The following is a 9,933-nucleotide window of genomic DNA, read 5'->3' as shown; positions in this document are numbered from 1 at the left end:
AGAGAGAGAGAGAGAGAGAGAGAGAGAGAGAGAGAGGGAAACAGAGATTTATTTAAAGGAATTCGCTCACATAATGATGAAGGCTGGCAAATTCGAAGTCTGCAAGGTGTGCTAGCAGATTGGAGACCAGAGACAAGCCAGGACTGTAGTTCCAGACTGAAGGTCCCTGCTGCAGAATTTCAGATTACTCAAGGGAGGTCAGTCTTTTGTTCTATTCAGGTCTTCAGCTGATTGGATGAGGTTCATCAACATTAAGGCAGGCAATTTGCTAGTTTAGTGTTTTAAATGTAAATCTCATCCCAAAACATTCTCAAAGAAATATCAAGAATAATATTTTACCACACACCTGGGAACCATGTCTTAGCCAACCTGACACATATAATTAACTATCACACAGTGGAAAAAGGCTACAATCATTGATCATCCCTGAAATTTATCGTTAATGCACACACCAGAAAAGTGCTATTTTTAAACATTGTATAGCACTGTATACTTAACAGCTGTTATGATATAGATAATTCCAGTTTATCCTTACAACTACAATCTCAAGAGAAAGAGGACATAAAATTTATAGGAATAGATAGTAGAAGTATTATTCTTACAAGATTTAGAGATAATGAGGCCCACATAGTTTGTTTTTTTTGTTGTTTTTTTGTTGGTTTTTTTTAAAGGCAGGCTAAAACAGCCAGTAAATTAGAAGAACCAAGACTTGAATGTCAGCCTTCTGTCAAATCTAAGACTTTTACCAAATCACCACAGCTGTGACATAGAGAGAAATGTTTTCTATAGTTAGAATCAATATGAAGAATCAGATTGTTGAGGTCTTTAAATTTCAGCAAAGTATCCCTCTTCATTAGAGAGCCAGCATGTGGTAGGAGACTGATTAACTTATAGCTGCTTTAAAGGGACTCACAGGCATTCATGTCAGCAACATACTATTTACCAGCCACTAAATGAGAGGTGATCTTAATATGGAAATCCTTAATTTGAAAATAAGGATGATTTTATATTACATTCCAAAGAAGGTAATTGTCTTTAAATTACCCTTCTTTTCTCAGAAGATTTGATCTCTGAAGCCTGAAATGAAACTTTAACATTTTCAATTAAATTCAAGCCTTCAAGGTTTGGTTGAAACTAAGAAAATGATGTGTGAAACTCTTTTTAAACTCCCTTTAACATAAGCTTCAAGCTAACAAAGTTCTTAACATTTAGACCAATTATAAAAGAGGAGTTCCTTAATATTGAACTTCCATCATAATGTTCAAGCTATGCAAGAAAAAAATAAAATGTTTATCAAAATTGATTAAGATTTTATTCAGAACCTGAAAAAAATTTTAAAAAGTGAATGCCTTGTTGGTTTCATGCATTGTTTAGGAGGTGGAGGAAGTGAAAACAAACAAATACATAAAATCCTATTGCCTTCAATTATTTGACAACTAAGTATGTATATATTGCACTTATGATACACACTATATATTTTTAGTATTCTCCCAAGTTTTGCTAAGGATTTTGGGATGCTTCTATTTCAAGCATCTCATAAAGATTTAACTCTTGCATTTTCAGTGTACTCTTTTCTAAATGATAGCATAGTTTTTTTTTTCCTTCCAGGAATTAAGTGTCATTGCAAGGTATTTTTTTCAAGATGTTCAAAATGTGAGAATATCTTGTAATCATATTCATTACTTCTGTTATCGTCCCTGTTGTAACAGGAAATTGGACACTAATACTGATCATGGAATCATGCTGTTGCCACCAGCCTGTATGTTGCCACCAGCTGGTGTGGTACCATACATGTGTTTCCTTTTATCTCTCCCCCTTTGACCATTTATATAATTTATTAGAAATCACACCATCCCATTTTCACAAGACTTCTATAGAATTGCAGAATACTACTGAAAAATGACATAATCCTGAGGGTTGCTTTTTCTAATTTATTGGCTCTCTTTAATTACCCTGGAACTTATAGATATTCAGTCAACTAAGATGGTTACAATTTGCAGCATTGCTGCTGCCTAGGTGCACACTGATGAATTAAATGTAACGTATCATAGGAGAAGAAAGTTTATTTCCACACCACACCTGGACATCTTGCTAGGATTTGCACCTGGCCTCCCTAGTCAAATGTTAGATTTTTATAGGCTTTCTTGAACCTTGTATCCACATAACATTTATTAATGAAGATAAATATGAAAATATCATAATACCCAATGGATTCATGTTACAATGAAGTAAAAAATGATTTACCTTCTTAAATAACTCCATAAGACAAAAAGTGAGCTGAGAACAATTTAAGACAAAATATAACACAAGCTTTATTTTTTGGTGCATGGTAAAAAACAGCCCACAAAAATTGGTGTTAAATAAAAACAGTCCATTATTTGAATGTAAACTGAGACAGGTATGAAAACATTAACTATGAATTTCCTAATTCATCTTAATATACGGACTGGGGTATTAATAGTTATGAATTGGTACCATGCTGACATTTTAAATCCTTCCATAATTCTAGAAATTTCTTACCTTTATCTCCAATAGAAATGTTATAAGGAATTAGATTTAAATTTTTAGAAATAAATATTATTGCACAGATTGTAAGCTACATTGGCCATTTGCCTGTTTCAAAATATAAGCCTTTACAATTACTTATCATAAAATGAAAATAAAAGCTGTGTAAAAAATGGAAAAAAAATTTAAAGTAACTAATACCACTAGAATTTTCTGTTCAGTGATTATCTTTGACATCTCTCCTCCCTGTGACTTCATATTTCTTTCTTCTATATTTGGACTATTGTTATCCTATGCCAGTTTTTGCCGTGCTAGCAGAAATCACCTCAGGAGGTCAAATCCTGAATATCATTGCTTTTATTTAAATTATCAAAGAGAGGTGACCTTGTACTTCTTCCTACTAGCTTATGCAAAATCAATCTGATAACAGATGCATGTTGTTTGTAAATAAGGAGTTTAATATTCAAATATTTTCAGTGACTGGAATAAATCATCCATTTCATACCTTAAACTAGTACCAAATGCATGACCATACATATTGTGCTTAAATAGAGATCTACTAGATGACTTTTAATTTAGAATGTTAGTTAAATATTCTAGTCATGTTAGCGTTGATTTAAAGATTGCTTCCACATCATATTTTTGCACAATCTATATAATGTGACTTTGAATTGGTGAGTTTTTTTAGTACTCTGAAATTAGCTCAAAGTAAAAATATGATAAGATTAAAAGTTGTTGTTAGTCCAGAATAGTTTCAAAGTGAGAAAAATCAAGCAGTGTGAACTTCCAAATTTTAACATTTATATCGTCTTATATAATTAATGATATTTGTAAATTAGCATATGTATGAATATCCTTATTTATGTGTAATTCATGATCTCTTCAAAAATAACTAAAGCAACTTACCACAAGTCACTCATACACTAGTAGAACACTGTTAAGACTTTAAAAAAACAAAACAAAAAAAGAACTTTAGAATTTGTTTCCTAAAGAAGAGGACTGTAACAGTACTAGATAATGAAAATAGACACTTAAAACCTATGCTTATGTTACCTGTAAGCATTCTGACAAATCAGGAAAAAAAGAAAAGAAAAAGGAAATAAAAGAGTAAAAGTGGAAGACAATTAAAAAGGAAAGAATAAAGAAGTAAGAAAGGGGAAAAAGTACAATGGTTTTTATTGTACTTGTTTTCATTTTAAAAATTCACAAAAGCTCAGGGAAAACTTTTTGGAACTAGAAAATTTGAAGTCATTGATCCATGCATTTTTACATGTATACTATTTTCTTACTTGCATTCTATTCTTACATTTGTCTTATTTTCATCTTCTATGCATCCTATTTTTCCAAGAGAGTTGTGCATCTCTGTTGACCCAATTTAATTATGAATAACTCCTTAATTTCCCTGAAAATAGCACAATAAATTATATGGTCACTGTAAACAAATGGGGGACTGAATAGCCATCAACAGTGTCTCCCATATGTTTCTTTAAGAAATATATAAATATTCTTTAAGTGAATACTGTGAAAATGTGGTACAAAAAATTAAGAACAAAAGGAAAGGTCATCATGTGAAAGAATTTTGAAGCTAAACATCCTAAATATGTTGGTTTGTTTCTACCCTCATTTATATTCCTGACCTCTTATCTGAATTAATGGAATCTGTTTAATACTATCCCATCTATTATCTATTACATCCAATAACATAGATATGATTGCATCAGTTGTCTTATTAAAGAGGAAAAAGACAGAAGAAAGAGAGACAGAGAGAGAGAGAGAGAGAGAGAGAGAGAGAGAGAGAGAAAATACATTTAAATAAATTATTTAAATTGATACATAACTTCCAACTTTTGAAGCTTGAAAGTGAAAGTCTTTCACAAATTACATCACCTGTCACACAGTCTACTATACTGGCTCCACCCTTGCCACCTTGTACTATTCTTTTTTTAAAATTCATTTTTTTCATTAAGTATAATTGGTATACAATATTATACTGGTAATTTAAGGTGTAGACTATAGTGATTCAACAGTTTTATACCTTACAATGTGATCACCCCACTAATTCTAGTAATCATCTGTCACTACGCAAACTTATCACAATATTATTGACTATATTCCCCTTTCCCCTTTTCGACTATCGCCCCACTCCCCCCCTCTGGTAACCATCCTTTGGTCTCTGTTTCTATGAGTCTGTTTTTGTTTTGTCTGTTTGCTTCAGTTTTATTAGATTCCACATATAAATGAAACCATACATATTTGTCTTTGTCTGCCTGACTTATTTCATTGACCATAGCACCCTCTAGATCCACCCATGTTGTTTCAAATGGTAAGATTTTATTATTTTTTATTGCCACGTGATAGTCCATTGTATATACTATATATGAATTATATATATATATTCTTCATATATATATTTTATATATATGTGTATAATATATATATCAATGTTCTTGATTTCCTGAACATGTTGCACAATATCTCAACTTCTACTTTCTTCTCTTCCCCAATAGCACTTGATTGCAAGAGCATACCCTAATAAAATTTCTGCTAATTAATCTCTATCTCAAAGTCTCCTCCTACCAATGAGACCTAACTGGCAAGAGCAGACAGACTCAAGTTCAATTTCTTGCTTATATACTTAGTAGCTGAATAACTCTGAGTATATTGTTTGGCTTCTCTGAGTCTCAAGTTTCTCATGAACAAAATGAAAATGATAACGATTTTATCACAAGATTGTTTAATGAGATAACAGATTATGCAACAGTGAGCTAATAAACTATTATGCTAGGTTTGTATTGTCACCTAATTAAAGTCTGGTTGACAAGGAAACAGAAAAAAAAACACTTGAATATTTAAGAGTAATAAAGGTTTGATAGGTTTATAATAATAACATATATGTTACACTGAGATTTAAAAAGCACTCTAATTTTTATGAAAATTCAGTTCTGCTTGGTTGCTTTAAATTAGCAAATCAGTCAATCAGTTCTTTAAATTTCTTTAGCAATTCTTTGTCTCAACTTTTTTTCTATGATGATGTGTCAATTTATTTATTTAGCTAGAGGACAATACTGTATTATGTTCTTCAACCACAAAATAAGTCCTTTTTTATAATAGCTATTTATAAGCAATAATTCAAGTAATAAGCTCTGAACTCTAATAGTCAACCCCTGAACTTACTAGACATTTTCTGAAAGTTTTGAAATATACTTAAAACAGAAATTATATTGATTTCAAATCTTATCCAAATCAAATGATTACACATTTAGAAACTTTATAATATTTTGCTTGTTTGTAAAAAATGTAAACTTTCCAAACATTACTTACTAGTTTACCTAATTTTCTTTGATATACAAATAAGAAAGTATTAAATTAAATTAAATTAAATTAAAATTAATAATACTCAGTAATAAAAACAGTTATATAAAAATAGAAATAAAATGAGTATTAAATGTAATTGCTAAAGTAAATTTTAAAATTAAAAATAATGCAATAATAAAGATAATTATAATTTTTTATTACTTCATGCTATATTATAATTATAATTGTTAATATTTCAAATAAAGATAGCATTGTATAATAGTAACTTGATAATATCTTAGCCTTAGGATAAATACATAAAATTTTTAAAATCTTTAACTTGGCAAAGTTCTTCACTAAAATGATTTACTCTAGTGAAAGAAATATATTTGACAGATATTTAAAAATATAATTAAAGTATGAATTGCTAACAGTCAGTAAAATCCCTAGTAGGAGAATGAAAAGAATGCAGAATATTAATGGGAATAACTAAATAATAATGTCAGTAATAGGGATCATTACTTGAAAAGTCTAGTCATAAAATGTAACTTGATTTATAAGCCACATTTTAAATTTTAATTACTAATCATTCAAACTTTATTTTTGAATTCTTTTAGTTTAAAACATACCGATTATATTGGCATATCATTTTAACCAAAACAACTGCAAAATAAAATCTGTGCAGGGAGGAGATGAGGACAAAAATCTCAGTAATGTTGACCTAGGGAGAAAAGAAACCACAGTACAATGATACTGTGCTCTTACACTCGGTTCTATAAAGAGTAAAATAACCTAAAGTTGAAAAATGATGTCGGCTGAGAATTCCATTAAAAATAAAGAGAAAATGAGTTGAGCACTTACAGAATGCCAATTATTACTTACCAGGCACCTGATTTATCCTTTTCTCATTTAATGCCAACAGTCATCAATAATAATCACCGAAGTATTATTTCCATTCCAGACATAAAATTGAGGTTGAGTGAGATAACTCAATGTTATCAGATTGACTTGTTTTAGAATCGGGCCTCAACAGTCTTGATTAATTCAACAGTCCATGCTTTCTTTATTAGACCAAGATATTTTCATTTCACTTCTTTCAATTTTTTTAAAGATAATGAATTATTTTCAAAAGCTAGCTACAGCTGAGTACAATAATGGTAAGGGGAAAAGGTGGAATATGACAATATGGTGTATTACTGCTCCACTACCTGGAGCAAAACAGGGGCCGCGTAGAAGGGAACTATATTAATATCATTGTTCTCTCCTGACTGTGAATATTAGCTGGGCTTGCACCTTAAATAACTCATAACAGAAAAGGGTCCAGGACATTGCGCTCTGATTATCGTTAGCTAAAATTTGCTGTGGCACATTTGATAAGGGACAAATGCCTCGGGTTCTCATCAGCACGCTCTCAAGGTGAGATGAATTTGCTGGTTAACTGATATTTCTCCCTTTTCTGAGTTCCCATGACACTTAGACTCTCAATATCTTTCCCTTGCTTTGCCTTTTTTTTTACAGCCATTTGTTATAGGACTTTTTTCATATTGGAGTTAAAGCTGTTAGAAGATAGGTAAGAATCGAGCTTTTTCTCTTTTGTATATCTCAGAAAATCTAGCAGTGCCTTGAGCAAAATAGAAACCTAATACGTTGCTGATAGCTAAATTAATTGAAATTACATATTTTGTTTGCTTTTAACCACCAGTCCTTACAAAGACATATAACACCATTTACTTTGTGCAGATGATACATTAGAAAATAACAATGCATAATAATGCAAGTCCTGTTATTCAGGTCTTTGTTGATGCAATCTTGATGATGCTAATAATGTTGCGTTATTATGAAGACAGCTTTACCATTCAAGAAAACAGCCATTTGTCATTTGGCTATTGAACATAATTTGAGCTGTATTCCACATGAGCTCATAACCAGTGTAGGCTTTTAACACTTCGCTATACAAGAGAAAAATCAGTAAAAATAAACTTGGAACTTTTATTTAAATTATTTTCATCATATTATGACTTTTGGGGAAGACTTGAATTCTTTTAAAATTATTTTCTTAATTATTTGTGTTTACTATATTTTAAATATATGGAATGAAATGAATAATACAATTTTATTTTTTTATCAAAGTTTTGCATAAATTTTCAAATAATAATAACTCATTTCTTTCATGCCTTCATATTATTTAAATTTAAATGAAAGAAATGCAAAACAGTAGAATGGAAAAACACTAGCTTTTAAAATTAAAAGATATGTTTTAGTTCAGTTTCTTCCACTCAATGACATGTATACTTAACTAAATTTTTTTGTTTGTTTTCTTCATTAGTTTTACACAGTTCATGTTTGATTTCAGTTCAGATTGTTTAAGGAGTTAAAAAAAAGGGAAGGTGAAAGTAACTTGCATATTGCAGAGTTTACCTATAAAGTTTACCTAAATTTGATTATTGATATCAAATATTTGATCATTATGCTTTGGGAAACTAAGCAGAATTTTAGCCATTTGTGGTATTACATTGACTATAATATAAATATGTACAAAGAATGCTTATGTTACCCGAGTAACTGTTTGGTCCTTTTGCTGATGCCGGAAAGAATTACAGATCATGCAAACATGAAGGTATAGAGTAGGGATTGGCAAACTTTTGAGACTGAAGAGCCACCAGGGGTCAGCAAACTGCGGCTCGCGAGCCACATGTGTCTCTTTGGGCACATACATGTGGTTCTGAAGTAAAATTGAAAATGAAAATAAAACTATCATAGTTTCATTTATAAAAGTTTTAAAGGATATTGTTCACATAATGGTGATTATGTAAAAATATATTTATGGCTCTCGAATAATTTTTAAATTGTTGTGAGGGACAGGATTGGCTCTTTCACAGGTCGGCAAACTTTTGAGATGGAACGTATGAGACAATTTCAACATTAAAAATCATTTTCAAGATTTCAGCTTCAACATAATTTAGTTCCTTCTTACGGAAATAGATGAAGGAGAATAGAAGACAAACTTTAAACAGAATTAGTTATTTTACTTCAAAGGATATCTGGCCTTTTTTCAATGAGTACTAAAGAGGAGAACATAGAGATAACTCCTTAGAAAACCCAATCTTGAAGCTCAGAAGAAAAAGCACAATATTTAACTGTTGTGTAATTCAAGTACATCTTAGACAGAAAAACAAAACAAAACCATCTTATTGCTTTCAGTTTCAGGTTCAAGTAGGTAGGAAGGTCTCAGAACCAATTTTCCGCAATAATTATTAGTAATTTATTGTGTTGTAGAACTTCCAGAATGGCAGAAAAAAGACATCCAAAAATTCACTCCTCCATAAAAGCAATAAGAATACTGGCAAAGGCTTTTAAAAGAGTTATTTTTAGACAGTTGAAATAAACCAAAAGTTTTCCTGTGTATTCAAGAAAAAAAAATTCCCAAATCTCTGTATGAACAGGGATTTTTGTGGCATTTAACTTGCTCTATTCATATCTTCTCCACAGTTTTTTTTGTGGCCTTGAAAGGTACTATCAACACAAAAGTATGTGTGAAAACCAGCAGAATAGCAGGGTGGAATGAGCATGGAGGTCCCCCAGAAGTCCCATTTCCAGAGAACTATCATTATTTGAACTTTCTCGCAGTACCCTGAAATGCTCCATTCTCTAGGCTTGCCTTCATTTGACCTAACTTTATTTAAGCTTCCTCAGTACAAACAGCTTCTTCCTTGGTGCACCTGTCAAAAGAAAAAAAAATCCTGTGGCACTTTTTTAACATTATATCTGCCTAAGGTAGTGATACCAATTGCACAAAATACATATGAAAAGTTCAACACCCTTTTGTCATAAAAATACTCAACACAATATTGGGTCGTCGAGAAAGTCATGATGGATTTTTGCATTGAAAAACATAGAAAAATATATCATGACTTTCCTATGACCCAATAGTAACAGAATAGAAGTTTATAGACCTAATAAAGAGCATCTATGAAAAATTCACAGCAAAAAACATACTTAATGATAAAAGACTAAATGTCTGGGCCGGCCGAGTGGTTCATTTGGTTAAGAGCTTGCTCAAGAGTTTGAGCTCTGAGCAACAGTGGTTCGATGCCCTGCCCAAGCTGAGCTGCCACTGAGCTGCCAACAGGTGGC

This window comes from Hipposideros armiger, unplaced genomic scaffold (assembly GCF_001890085.2).
Source record: "Hipposideros armiger isolate ML-2016 unplaced genomic scaffold, ASM189008v1 scaffold_1088, whole genome shotgun sequence".
In the NCBI taxonomy this organism is placed as follows: Eukaryota; Metazoa; Chordata; class Mammalia; order Chiroptera; family Hipposideridae; genus Hipposideros; species Hipposideros armiger.
This window is presented reverse-complemented; position numbering follows the sequence as displayed.